Raw genomic sequence first — 15,281 nt, forward strand, 5'->3', positions numbered from 1 at the left:
ATAAATTTCCATGTTTTGCTTTGTGGAAGAAATTGGATTTAAAGTATACAAATTGCCAACTAATGCACCAGAACAGATAATCACTTTATTTCTTTTAATAACTACATCGTTACTGAAAGAAACTGAATATCCATCTAAAAACAGTTTAGAAACTGAAATTAAATTCTTTCTAAAACTGGGTACATAAAGACAATTTCTTAAAACCAAATTTTTATTTCTACTAAAAGATAAGTAAACGTCTCCCACTGTAACAGCTGCCACCTTAGTAGCATTGCCCATGTAGACGGTAATCTCCCCTTCAGATAATCGTCGGGTTTCCTGGAACCCCTGCAAAGAATTGCAGACATGATCAGTGGCTCCCGTATCTACACACCAGGTGCTGATAGATAACACCGCTAAACTTGTTTCAACAACTAGAGCATGAGATTTACCTTTGTTTTGGTTCCTACGAGGACAGTCCGCCTTCCAATGTCCTGCCTGCTTGCAGATGAAGCACTTGCCCTTCGGCTTCTTCACTCCAGCTTTAAATCCCGTACTCTGAGATTTATTCACTTTCTTTGTTGAGCCAGCTTGTTTCTTCTTCTTCTTTCCTTTCGGTTTAGAAGTAGAACCATTTTCAGCAAAGTGAATTTGAGAATTGTGACGAAATAATCCTTCTCCTGCTTGAAGTTCTGTCAGTAGTTCCCCTAATGAATAAATCCTTTTATTCATATTATAGTTCAGGCGGAACTGCTCAAAACTTCTAGGTAGCGTTTGGAGGATCATATCGATCTGGGTTTCCCCATCAATTTCTCCTCCAAGGATCTGTATCTCGTTTAGATAAGCCATCATCTTTAGGATATGATCCCTTACAGGAGTACCCTCTTGCATGGTGGCTGTCATTATCTTTCTCATAGCTTCTTGTCTAGAAGCCCTATCCTGATGACTAAAGAGCTCCTTGAGATTGTTCATAATATCATAAGCTATTGGTAAATCTTGATGCTGATGTTGCAATACATTTGACATTGAAGCCAAAATATAACACCGCGCCATCTCATCTGCCTTTACCCATCTCTTATGATATTTAATCTCCTCTTGGGTAGATTCACCAGTGGGTGCCAGTCAGTACAAATTTATAGCTTTCAGCAGTGAACAATGTCCAGTTCCTTTTCCAATCTATGTAATTAGGTCCGATAAGTCTATTTTGTTGAAGTATGATGGACAATGGGTTGAAAGTCATCCTAAGAATCACAAATAACTTTTGGTCGAACTCTAAATTTAGAATAATATTGATTCCTCAAACAATACTATTTTAAATTAACCAACACCTCATAACACCGTGAATTTTGTATGCCACGTTAGTGTGGACGTATACAAATTCAACATTTGTAAAGGAGGTTTAACCCATTAATTTTATTATCTTGTCAACCTAACTTTTGACAAATAAAATTAATAGTTGGTATTATTGGTCACACAAATAATAGTAGTGACTCCGTTGGGGAGGATACTATTAGATGTGTCTAAGTGTATACCATTACTTGACACTAAGTCCATTAATAAGATTATGCCCCTTCCGTTGGGGAAGATCACACGCTCTTAATTAATTTCCTATAGTCATCCAAAAATGGAAGTTTGTTCTAGTGATCCTCAAACAAGCTCATCCGTTATGGAGGAAGGCACTCAGAGCCAACGCGCAAGCTTGTTTGTATCACTTACAAACCAGTAATGGAGACCGTGGGATTTATTTAAAATCCCTCTCCCACTTAGTTATTTATAAATGAGGAATTTTAACTATGCTAGCCTACTAAACTTGTAAACTAACATGCACACACAGCACAATATAAAAGCAATAAATAGAAAATTTAATTTTCAACTATTATGGCTTTTATCTCTAGTTGTTCTCCGTGTGTTGTCATCCCAAGCTGCTACCATATTTGGCCACCGCCACCGGGTCTAGCTGTCGCATCCATCTTGCCCTTAGTTCCGCTACGCCTCTGGTTCCTAGAAGGTTCCACGCTTTGCAAGATTCGATCCGCGACATAAATAGAATTTTACATTTTTGATCCTATATTCCATAAAAGGAATGTACATGTATCTAGATCAAAAATAAAATCCTAATAAAACTAAATACAACTCCTGCTGTATTTTAATACAATCATGCACACACATATAAATGCCCTTGACATGTCCAAGGATCCAATCACACACATAATAACTAAAAGCCATAATAGTTGGATCCTGCATCCACAAAGTTAGCACATCCTACTATTAACCTGCCTAAATTATGTATGACATTTGCATAATTAAACTAAATACCAAATACACAGAGGCAAAACCCTAGCTTTGATACCAATTGTTGGTTACTACTCGGAAAACCTATAGGTTCCACTGTACAAAAATTTTGTACAAAGGTCTGAACCTTTTCCTAGCTACCATGTGTTCTTTTAAATTAAATTTTGGATCGCCTGCGGAACTTAACACGTTTGATCCAAAACTTAATCTATTTGTTCTTTTAGGTTTTGACTTGGATCTCCTGCGGAACTTAACACGTTCGACCCAAGTCTCCTTAAGTTATTAATTCCATTAAATATTAATTTCCATAATTGGTTCCCAGTACTGACGTGGCGAGGCACATGGCCTTCTTGGATATGGGAGCAACCACCACCGACAAGACAAAAGCTTTTATAGAAAGCTAATATTTAATTTCCTAAAATAACTTTAGGTTAACCAAAGAGAACAATCAAATCACAAGGAAAAGAAAAAACAAAAGAACACAACTTCGAAAAACATATTCGAAATTCTAGAACGTAAGCCTCTTGTATTTGGTATTATTTCCATAAATAACTAGCATGATGCGGAAAGAAAAATTACTAGTTATACCTTGTAGAAAAACCTCTTGATCTTCTACCGTATTCCTCTTCTAACCTCAGACGTTGTGTGGGCAACGATCTTCCGAGACGAGAAACCACCAATCACCTTCTTCTCCTCCTAGCTAGGTTCGGCCAACAAAGAGGAAGCTTCACCAAGGAAGAAAATCAAAACACTAACCAAGCTCCAAGAGATGCTAGCTTTCTCTCCTTCTTCTTCTTCTTCTCCGAGTAGTATCCGGCCACCACAAGAGCTCCAATGGAAGAGAAGGGTTCGGCCACCACAAGAGGAAGAGAAATAGACGATGGCCGGCCACACCAAGGAACAAAAGAGGGAGAGAAAATAATAGATGTTGTGTCTCTTGAAGGCACCCTCACCCCTTCTTTTATATTCTTTGGCCTAGGCAAATTAGGAAATTTAATTACAATAAAATTTTCTTAATTTTCCTTGACATGAATTAATTGAGAAAAATAAAATAAAATTTCCCAATCAACCTTGTGATGGCCGGCCACAATCAAAAAAGCAAATTAGGAGAGTTTCAATCAACAAATTAAAACTTCCTAATTTGTTTCCGGAAATTTTAAAAAAATAAAATATCTCTTTAAAAATCTCTTCATGGTTAATAAAAGGAAATTTCTATAATTTTAATTTTATTAACATGTGAATAATTTTAAAGAGAAAATAAAATATCTCACCAATCTACAAATAAGGAAAGAGATCTAATCTCTTTCTTTAATCTTTTATAGATCTTTTATAAGACAGATATTTTAATTTAAATTCTCTTTAATAAATTATTTCTTCCACATAATAAAAATTAAAATTAAAATTCCTTTTTAATTTAATTTAGCCGGCCCCCACTAGCTTGGGTTCAAGCTAGGGCCGGCCACCCAAATTCATACCTAGGCCGGCCCTAGCTTGTTCCCAAGCTAGCTTGGCCGGCCCCTATTGGGTGGGTATAAAAGGTGGGTATAGGTGGGTATAGAACTCTATAAATAAGAGGCTACGATAGGGACCGAGAGGAGGAATTGGTTTTGGTCTCCGATAAAATTAAGCATCCGTGTTCGCCCGAACACACAACTTAATTTTATCAATGATAATTCATTCCACTAGAGAACTATCATTGAACTACCGCACTAATCCCAAATTACATTTTGGGCTCCTTCTTATTATGAGTGTGTTAGTCTCACGTGTTTAAGATATCGAATGCCCACTAATTAAGTGAGTTACTGACAACTCATTTAATTAATATCTAAGTCCAAGAGTAGTACCACTCAACCTTATTATCATGTCGGACTAAGTCCACCTGCAGGGTTTAACATGACAATCTTTATGAGATCCTCTTGAGGACATTATCAACCTAGTATCTCTAGGACACAGTTTCCTTCTATAATCAACAACACACACTATAAGTGATACCATTTCCCAACTTATCGGGTTTATTGATTCATCGAACTAAATCTCACCCATTGATAAATTAAAGAAATAAATATCAAACATATGTGCTTGTTATTATATTAGGATTAAGAGCACACACTTCCATAATAACTGAGGTCTTTATTCCTTTATAAAGTCAGTATAAAAGAAACGACCTCTAATGGTTCTACTCAATACACTCTGAGTGTACTAGTGTAATTATATAGTCAAGATAAACTAATACCTAATTACACTACGACCTTCTAATGGTTTGTTCCTTTCCATTTTAGTCGTGAGCTACTGTTTATAATTTATAAGGTACTGATAACATCATCTTCTGCATGTGACACCACATACTATGTTATCTACAATATAAATTATATGAACAACTACAAACAAATGTAGATAATTTGACCAAATGTGATTCTTTATTCATAATGAATGTTTACAAAGCTTAGGCTTTCAGTATACACTCCAACACGACCAATATCGGAGACAAATTCTTTGGGTGTTTCTTGAGGCCTATGGTGTCGGCAATTGAAGCAAATCGTGACATGGACGCAATCTTACTCGGCTACGGAAAAACTAGACGGAGACGGACTATGTTCAGGGCAACAATTTTAAACAGGAGACCGTACATGCATTTAGAACTAACACAGCTCTGATACCAATGTAGATAATTCTAAATGCATGAAAGACGAATAAAATTAAAGCGGTAAAAATTTACAGCGATCTCCCGCAGATCCACAATCAACAATGGTAAAAACTCGCTGTTGGAAGAGCGATCACAGGATCGGAAAGCCCTCCACGATTCCACGAACCAAATCCCACCGCCTCAGATATTCTCCTCTTACTCTCGTCTCCAACCCACGAATGATCCTTGGACGCACCCCCTTTATATAGGGAAATAAACCAGGGGCATAATGGACTTTTCCATTATGAGTAGTGGGGAACGAGGGTTATGTTCCCACATCCCCACTCTCCCCATTTCCAACATGAAGGTACCAATACGAGCATCCATAGTGGTTAGGAATATTTCTCTTAAATATTTGTAATCTCGACATCCACATCACTCTTCAAATATTCTACTATTCAAATATCTCAAATTTCACAATGAAATATCCCACCAATCAAATATTTATGTGTCTCACCCATCAAATATTCACTCTCAAATATTCCTATTTATACCATCAAATATCTTACCAACTAAATATTTATGGATCTCACGACCATTTTATTAACATACATTTAATTTCAAGAAAAATACAATAGAGGACATACAAATTTAAGAAAAATACTACTTCATACTAATACAAATATTTTATAAATTCGAAATTGAAATATAAAGGTACAAACCATATTAAATTAATAAAACATATAATGATAAACCATAAAAATTACAACTTACAATTAATAAAATAAACAAGGAGCGGATAAAATAAGCCATAGAAATTAACTATATGTTTAATTTTTTCTTCAGCTGCTCACTTATCGCTAGATTATTTTGAAGTTGTTTATCTATCATACCTCGTGTGTCCATTATGAGTAACGTGCTTGAATGAGTTAATCCACTTTCTTATTGTTATTATACTCTTCCAAATGTATCTTTAATTGTTGTGCAACCTGATTCAATTCATCAATTAGACCTACTCTTTCTTTGTCTCTCTTTTTTGCTGCCTTCTATCCTATTGGACGAGATCGGACTTCTCTATCATATAGATTAACAGTTGTGTTAGGAATAGAAGTGTCAGTATGTGCACCTAATGATTCTGATGTTTTTATTTTCTTTGTAGCCCGTCGCTCTGAGGATTGAGGAACATACATCAGATTATCTTTCATGATCCTACACACATATTCATATTGGAAAGTAGATTTAAAAGTACTCTTGCATTCTTCATGAGCTCACACCATCAAATTCTCATATCTCCATCCGCTTAGTCGATCATTATACCATTTATTGTAGATTCCATATATCTATTCATAATCTTTTTCAGTGAAGCCTAATGTGATTTTATTTTATCTGTAGTTATCTTTTTAGTTCCCTTATCTCGATTGGTATTTTAGTATGTTACTACCCATATCCAAAAAGACTCACTTTTCTCGGCATATCAACTACGGAATCTTCACTCATAATTGTGTATGCCGTTGTAAGGAGCTTATCATCTGCTATTGTCCATACTGTTCGCTTACTATGATCTTCATCCGATTTGTTGTCCATTTTTGGTGCTTGATTGATAATAATATCGTCAGACCCCATTTCAAATGAGAATAGAAGAAATTGTGAATTGGGGACCGCATAAAGTATTTCTATATATTTATCACTGTCAGTTGTATCAATACTAGCCCTTTTTGATTCTTTTGATTGAATCTACGATGATTGAAGCGGATTAATTCCATGAGATAAAGCTTATATGAAATATTGGCTACTCTGTCAATATTCTCATCACTCAAAAAATTTAGATAACTTTGAAAATTATGGTAATATGGTGGTAGGTATGGAAAATGTTAGAAATTTAGTAAGTGCTGAGTGAGAAATGGAAATTGAGGATTGAGGAGAGGAAATTAGGACGAACTAGAGAACTTTCTTTACTAAAATTTTCGTTAATATATTTGAAGAGTTGAACAAATTCATAAAATAATAATAAAATTTTTATCCATTTCTCTCTAAATTTTTAGTATATAATGAGTGTGAAATTGATAAAAATAGATGAAAGGAACGGTATATATAAAGGGAAAAATGAACATTGGGCAATATTCGAAAAATCAACGTTGATTAATGTTTGATTTTGATTTTTTTTCCTAAGGTTCAACTTTAATTTTCGAGATTCGATTTTGATTTTTTTTATCTCAAAAAATAGTAATCTACCTTTTTGAGGGCTCCATAAAATAAAAATCACCGGATATAAATTTATATTTAATAATTTTTAATCATCTCATAAGTATCCCCGGATAATTGATGCTGCGGGTGCAAAGAAGCGCGCCTTTGATGAATATAAAAAGATATGCCGAAAAGACAATTCTTCTCTCTCTGTAAAAGGAAGATAATTTTACTCTTAGTTATCTCATCAATTTTACTATTATTTTCTCTGGAATCTGACTTAACTTTGGAACGACCTGGTCGATAACTCTTGGGAACCCTCCCACTTGTGTAAATCTATATAGGTCCAATTATGTCGCATAAGAAAATTTTATCAGCAAATGAGAAGGCAAATTTCTGACTCATCCATCTCATTCAAATTCTTCAATGCAAGTCTTTACCAGCTAGTATTATGAAATAGCTAAAGAATTCGATCGTTGCTGTACATGCTGTAAATGTTAGAAATTTATCTTTAATTCTGTTTGCTTCATAGGTTGGAAATTGACATCAACTTTAATGATTCAAGGACCCATCAAGTAATGAATTCTAACATATGATAGCTTTCCCCTCAAGTCACTATAAACTAAAGGAGGTCCCGGGTTATACTACAGTGGCAAGGACGCTTACTATTTTTTAGGTATTCATGATTCAATGTATTTATAGAAATCTTTTCTCTAAATGAGATTTGTTATTAAGAGATACTAAGCTTCTTGACCGGCCGCTGATAAATTACCCATTTTAAAATAACGGAGATGATAGGACAAAGCAAGTTTTAGTACTTGTAATTGATAGCTAGGAACGTGTATTAGGATGAAGACAATCGGGCATTTGATAATTATGGACAGTCAAAAAAGACTGGCTCTAAGGATAATGAAGGCAATACTTATAAGCATTATCTTGTTTTGTTTATTATTTTTTTTCTTTTTTCTAATGAGATCGTGTTGGGCAAGTTATGCAACTTGGATAAGAAATATTAAGAAATTAACGGTATATTTTTATGAATTATTAATTCTATTAGTTAATTAGATTAACTAATCTTTACTATGTATAATAGTGTGAGAAATTTATTCTGAATATAAATTCTATTATGATATATGATGGGATCTTTTTCTACTTGCTCCGGTTCCTTCTCTTCAAAAAGTTAGACCATCTTCCAAACTCATGAAATCTGATAGCCTTAAAGATAACATAGGTTAAAGATGGGCTGGCTTTATCGGCATGGCTACTCCGACGACTAAATTATTTACTAGTAGAAAAGAGTTAGGTTTTACAAATATGAAATTAGAGAAAGAAGAACAAGAAGAAGAAGAAGAAGAGAGCTTAATGGAAACAAAGTTGCTTCCGCTTGTAAGAAAAACCATAGTACTTGTGACCTACCCTCTCCCTCTCCGGTGTTTATATGATTGTCAAAGGAGCATCTCTACATCAAATGTCGCACGCTCCTTCATTCTCCTCTTATGAGTAAGTGAAGGAACCAAATCCAACAACCATTAGTTGTTTTTTCATTCATCGAGCGCCACGTATTTGGAGGAAAGCAATGAAGAGACCAAATCCGAAAAACGTTAATTGTCTCTCTATTCATCAAATGCCACGTATTCAGAGGAAGACAATCAGGAGACTAGATTCGATAACTGTTAGCTGCCTCTCTATTCATCAAATGATACGTATTTAGAGGAAGGCTATCAGGGAACCAGATCCAACATCAATTATGAACCCCTCCATTCAGAAGGCACCACTTACTCCTTGATAGATTCAAAGCCCAGTGCTGGGGGAAGCTGGTATCTGAGCGCTAACACCTAGTGTTTGATGAAACCTAGGATCTTAACACTAACGTCAGGTGCTCCGTGGAACCTGGAATCTAAGCACTAACGTCAGGTGCTCAGTGCATCTTAAATCTTGAGCACTGAGGCTGGGTATTCAATGCAACCTAAAATCCGAGCACTGAGTCTGGGTATTCGGTGCCACCAAAAATTCGATTACTGAGACTAGGTGTTCGGTGGAACTTGGAATCTTACTACAGAAAAATGTTGCGATGAAATTATCTATCGTTATTAGTCACTAATTGAACACAACGACTGATTTTTGCTATCATTGTGAGATTGGTCGCTCCATCGCTATTAACGACGGTTAATGTTTCGTCTCTAAAATTAGTAACAGAATATTAATTTCATCGCTATGAATAGAGATTGGATTTTATTAAGTCATCTCTAAGATTGGAGATGGAATATTAAATTTTATCTCTATTAGTGATAGATTTTAATAATCCATCGCTATATTCATTAACGGTACAGTTATGACCTAGCAACGAAATTTAATATTTCATCTCTAATTAGAATAGAATATTAAATTCCATTGCTAATTGTAGATATGAAATTCAAAACCGAAGTCAATTTTTAGGTGCATAATATTAAAATTCCGTCGCTAAGTATCATAATTAGAGACGGACTTTTAATAATCCATCTCTAATTATCGATGGAATATTAAAATTTCATCTCTAATTAGCTATGGAATATTAAAATCCCATTGCTAATTATCACAACTCCAAAACATAACGACTCATGTTTTCATATTTTTCCCGATTTACATATATAACAATCAACACCATCACAAACGGTGGTTTTCAAATACATTCACAAACACCATAACTCATTCTCAAACATAACATTCACATTACACAAACGATACAATCCACATAACCCATTCACAAAAATGATACAATAAAAGCCAATCAAGTTTCAAATTCATCCAACATTAAAACAAGGATGAATATCCAGACATCTCAAATAAAATATAATACATCTGAATCTAATACTAAAAAAACACACCTTCTAGCGAAGACAATCAAATTCACTTCAAAACTAACTAGTAATATTTAATCCTGCAGAAAGTATAATACAATAGGTTATTAATAAAATAAGGAAAAGAATAGTGATACATCATTATAATTATGACTAACAACTTGAATTTAAACTAAACAAAGTGAAGACTATAATAATTCTAGTTTGGATAGACAAAGTATGTTAGCTAGAAAATTCTTTTACACACCTGAATGCTAGTTTAAATATCTAATGGTGATATATAGAATAGATCTACAATGGTCCTGAAAAAATATAATACAATTAGAGATGCATTAATATGAACATTTATAGATCTATTTTGTATGTTTAATGAGTGGTAAACAAAACAAGAAAAATTAATCAGTATCATGATGGTCCTAAGGGTCTTGAATCCCCTGAGAGTCAAAATGATGCAGGGTTTGACTCATTCGAGCTATGAATTCTTGCATTTCCCGCTCAATTTGCTCTTATCTCAATTGGGCGGCCTGGGACTCTTGAAATTCATGCTCAAATGTCGAGAGTTAATTTTCTAAATCTTGGTTTTCTTGCTTTAAGACTTCGACTCTAGTAAATGATCCACTGGGACAAACCCTAGCCATAGGAACCATCACACAATCATATATGGATCTCACTTGGGACCCAATATCGTAGAGAGTGGAGGTCTTTTCCCTTCCACCAACCATATCATAATAGATCTTATTTAACTAGTCAGTAGATAAAGTATGTGCCTCACCGCCCTCTGTATTAGGTTGAGACACCCGTGCAACTATTTCTTCCTATTTACATTAAAAATCAATCATATCAGATATACAATTAGAAAATTTAATTATTGTTAACAGTTAAAGATTTCAAGTTTACATTCTTACGTCTAATGCTAACAATCAACGATCGATAAATGTGTCATCCTTTGACTAATGTATCTTGGTAAATACCTCACAACAAATAGGAGGTCGTTGTAGCTCACTTTCCTGAATATTAAAGAATGCAATTAAATTAAAATATTAGAATTTATTGTTAATCACATAATTCTTGTATAAATTTATTAATTGTAAACTCACCATGTCATGCATCGAGGATAAACTTGTCGGCCAAATCGGATGATACCCTTAGTGACAATATAGGAAATAACCAATATCAAATCAATTCAAGTCCATATAAACACCAACGCAATATAAAATCACTGAATTATTAAAAGTTGATATGTATATGTATGCATGTACATGAGATCATACTAAACTACACAAGATAAAAGTTATATTATTCTACAAAGTTCAAACCGATACAGTAGGGAAACTGTAAAAAAAATTAGAAACGGAAAATAACCCAAGCAACTCAAAGGAAATCCAAATGAGTGAGAACAACAGTTAATACCTCTAAGCGACACAATACATCCTCTATTTGCTAATCTAAGAGTCAAAGGAAAAAAGCAAGGGATAGTGAATATAACAACTTAGTAAGTCTAAGAAAATAATACATGATACTATATATAAGGAGATCAAAGTATATAGTGTCAGGTATAATCACAACTAGGGGATTGACAAACATTTTAAATCCTAAGAATCACAAAAATATTTGGTCAAGACCAACTCCTTAAAATCCCCATGAATTTTGTATGTTACGATAGTGTGGACGTATACAAAATCAAAAAGGAGATTTTATCCATTAATTTTATTATCTCATCGACTTTACTTTATGACGAATAAAATTAATAGTTGATCTGTCTTTGATTAAATATTTGGTCAAAACTTTGAATTTAAAATAATATTGATTCCTCAAAACAATATCATTTAAATTCACCAACAACTCAAACACCGTGAATTTTGCATGCCACGATAGTGTGGACGTATACAAAATTGAACATTTGTAAGAGGAGGGTTATACCCATTAATAACCTTGTCAACCTATCTTTATGACAAATAAAATTACCTCAAACACCGTGAATATTATATGTCACGATAGTGTGGACGTATACAAATGCAAACATTTGTAAGAGGGGTTTTACCCATTTCCTCAAACACCGTGAATTTTGTATGTCACGATAGTGTGGACGTATACAAATTCAAACATTTGTAAGAGGATGCACTACAAAAAAACAGGGCTTCAGAAACGGATTTTTAAAACGAAAATAAAATCTGTTTCAAATTTATATAAATCAGAGACAGATTTAATACAGAATTATTAATCCGTTTCATTTTAGTAAATAATATATATTTTTAAAAATTTTAAGATAGAATTTAAAATAAATTTGAAACAAAATTACATATAAATTTTTATAAACAAAAATAAATATGAATTATAAACAGAATTTGAGACTGTATAATTTCTGTGGCAAATTTCATTTATAAATTAATTAAAAGTTAAAACGGAAATAAAATCTGTTTCAGATTTATATAAATCAGAGACAGATTTAATACGGAATTATTAATTCGTTTCATTTTAGTAAATTATATATATTTTTTTTAAAAAAAAACAGAATCTAAAACAAAATTACATATAAATTTTTATAAACAAAAATAAATATGAATTATAAAATTTGAGACTGTATAATTTCTGTGACAAATTTGGTTTATAAATTAATTAAAAGTTAAAACAAAAATAAAATCTATTTCGAATTTATATAAATCAGATACAGATTTATTACATAATAATTAATTTGTTTAACTTTAATGAAATATAATATTTGAAAAGAAATTTAAAACAAATTTTGATACAAAGCTATGTATAAATTTTATTTAAAAAATAAATATGGATTATAAACCGAATTTGTGACCGTTTAAACATTTAATGAAAATTTTAAATGAAAATAAAATCTATTTTATATTTATATAAATCAGAGACATGAAATTGTAAATATGTTCACTTTGACAAAATATAATATATGAAAAAACTTTAAGAAAGAATTTAAACCAAATTTAATATGAAATTACATATAACTTTTTATAAACAAAAATAGATATGAATTAGATTTTCTAACCCTTTCTCCTCGTCCTAATTTGGCTTTGGCTTTGTCTTTAGCTTTATGAGAGCAGGTACGAATTCTTTTTCCCCCTCCTTTGATTTTTTTTTCTCGTGCTTGGTGGCCATCTCATACGGCTGCAAGGTCGTTCGCAGCTGCGAGGTCGGCCGTAGTTGTGAGGTCGGTCGCAACCACTTGAGGTTGTCTACAGTTGCTTCTCAAGGTCGCAAGATTCGCGACCTTTTCAATTAGCCCCCTCATATGATCGTAAGGTCGTCCATCCTACAGTCCCTGAATTCTTGTTATTTTTATTGATTTTTATTAATAATTGTGCACTTTTATTGTAAATTACGGTAATAAAATAATAATAATAATAATTAAATAATAAGATTTAATTGGGGAATAATCTTAACAGAATTTTTAGAAATTTTTAAGATTTTTTTTGTCGGAACTCGTAAAGCGTAATTAGAGGGGATGCATTTGCGGGCTTGAGAAATGTATATTTGGAATATCCAATTTAGTAGGAGTTGATAAAAGAAATTACTTAGGCTTTAATTAAAATAATCCTAATTTTCTAATTTAATTAATCAATTTTGGTTATAATTCCTCACCGTGCCCTACTCCTCCCTAATCGCCGAACCCTTCCTCACCTTATCTCGTCGCCGCCCCGATTATTCCTCCTCTCTCGCGCCGTTTACTCTCTGCTCTTCTTCTTCTCCTCATCTTCTCCAATCGGCACCCCTTTCTCTTCTTCCGCATCATCTTCCCTCCTCTGCCATCGTCTCCTCGTCGCGGAGGTCCTCACCGCGCTGATGTCACGAGAGCACCGCTGGCAGCAGTCCTTCTCTCCGTGAGCCTCACCAACACCAAGCTCTCTGGGCTATCAGGCGGCCCGATCCTCTTCTACATTTTCCCCTTGCATCTCTGCCCTAGATGCAGCCGGCGTCATTGCATCCGACCATAATACCTGCAATTTGGGTGGCTAGCATCGCCACCATCTCTTTCACCGGTTGCCACTTCTTCCTCTTCCATCTGCCACCGTCGGAGAGCTCAGTACACAGGAGAGTAGGGTTGTTCTTCCGCGTATCAGCAGTTGCAAGGGGTTACCACGCGTTGCCCCCTTCAATTATGTCGTGGCCATCTGGTCAGCCACAAGGAGGTATGAGATGTTGTCATCTCTATTCCTATTCCCTGTTTGACAGCCATCACAGCTTATCAACAGATTGGCATCTTCTGGATTGTAGATCCATTGCTGCGGTGACCCCATTTGTGCTTGGATTTGTTCTAATGTTGTGTATCAGTGAATTCTGAGGCAGTGAGGGTTGTTGGACAGATTTACCATCGTCGGAAGAGCCACAAACTGCTGATAAGGGTAATAATCTAAACCTGATCAGATTTATTGGGTTGTTTCTTTTATCATGTTGGATGTGTGTTATGTTTCTTATTGAATGCTTATATCAAACTTGATCTCCCTTAATTAGATTGCATGCACTTGACTTTAATTGTTTCATGCACCCAACTTGTTTGATAAAATGTTCCGTAGTTAGGTTCTAATTCCTGCATGTCGTGTGTTCTGTGAAATATCTCTTTCAATAGTTAGGTTCAATCTGATACATCTTAGTTTACTTAACTCTTGCTTTGTATTGCTCTTTCAATTGTTAAGTTTTATGCCTTCATTTAAATTCAATTAGGTTAAGTTAGATTAGGTTTCTTTAATGCTCTAGGTTTTATTCCATGCTTAGTTTCGTTAATTACTTCATGTTGACTTTTATTTTCTGCAATTGAAGTTAGGTTAGACTTAGCTCTCAATTCTTACATTGTATTTTATTCATTAGGTTTGATTTTATACTTGCTTTGCTATTTCAAATCTTAGTCTTAGAATCCAAAATCCAAACTCCCTTGTTAATTTTTTAGCATTGACAACTATGGACTAATTAGTGGGTGGTCATTGATACTGATTATGACTTTTGTACAATTTTAATTTATTTTGTATTAAAAATTTTGATATTGTAAGACTTACTCGTTTCATATTTTGATTTGTTAGATTTTCTCAACAAAATTGGTTGGTTCATTAATCTGTACAAGAGAAGCAATTTATCTCATGAAATTCGAAGACAGGGAGAGCAAAAAGAAGAAATTGAAGGCATGGATGCTATTAGCTCGAGGATGGAGGAACAAAATATTGAAAAGGAATAAAAACTTGTTATTACATAAAGTAGGCAAAGGGAAGAAAATCTCAAGGAGATGATTCAGAAATGATTCAAGAAATGGAATGTACAAATCATTTATATCTAGGAAAATTTAGTCTTTATGGCTTGATTATTGGTCAAATTTGTTTGGATAATGTAAATATTTATTTATTTTAATGTTA

At 33.8% G+C, this 15,281-nt stretch overlaps 1 long non-coding RNA gene across 1 annotated transcript; it reads left to right on the forward strand.

The window, feature by feature from the left end:
- The first annotated feature begins 14,204 nt into the window (after positions 1-14,204).
- LOC122046413 lies at positions 14,205-15,020 on the forward strand. Its single transcript, XR_006130294.1, has 2 exons — positions 14,205-14,282; positions 14,955-15,020. It is a non-coding gene; the product is annotated as an uncharacterized LOC122046413 (long non-coding RNA).
- The last annotated feature ends 261 nt before the right edge of the window (positions 15,021-15,281 follow it).

The sequence above is a fragment of the Zingiber officinale genome, chromosome 1B (assembly GCF_018446385.1).
Source record: "Zingiber officinale cultivar Zhangliang chromosome 1B, Zo_v1.1, whole genome shotgun sequence".
NCBI lineage: Eukaryota > Viridiplantae > Streptophyta > Magnoliopsida > Zingiberales > Zingiberaceae > Zingiber > Zingiber officinale.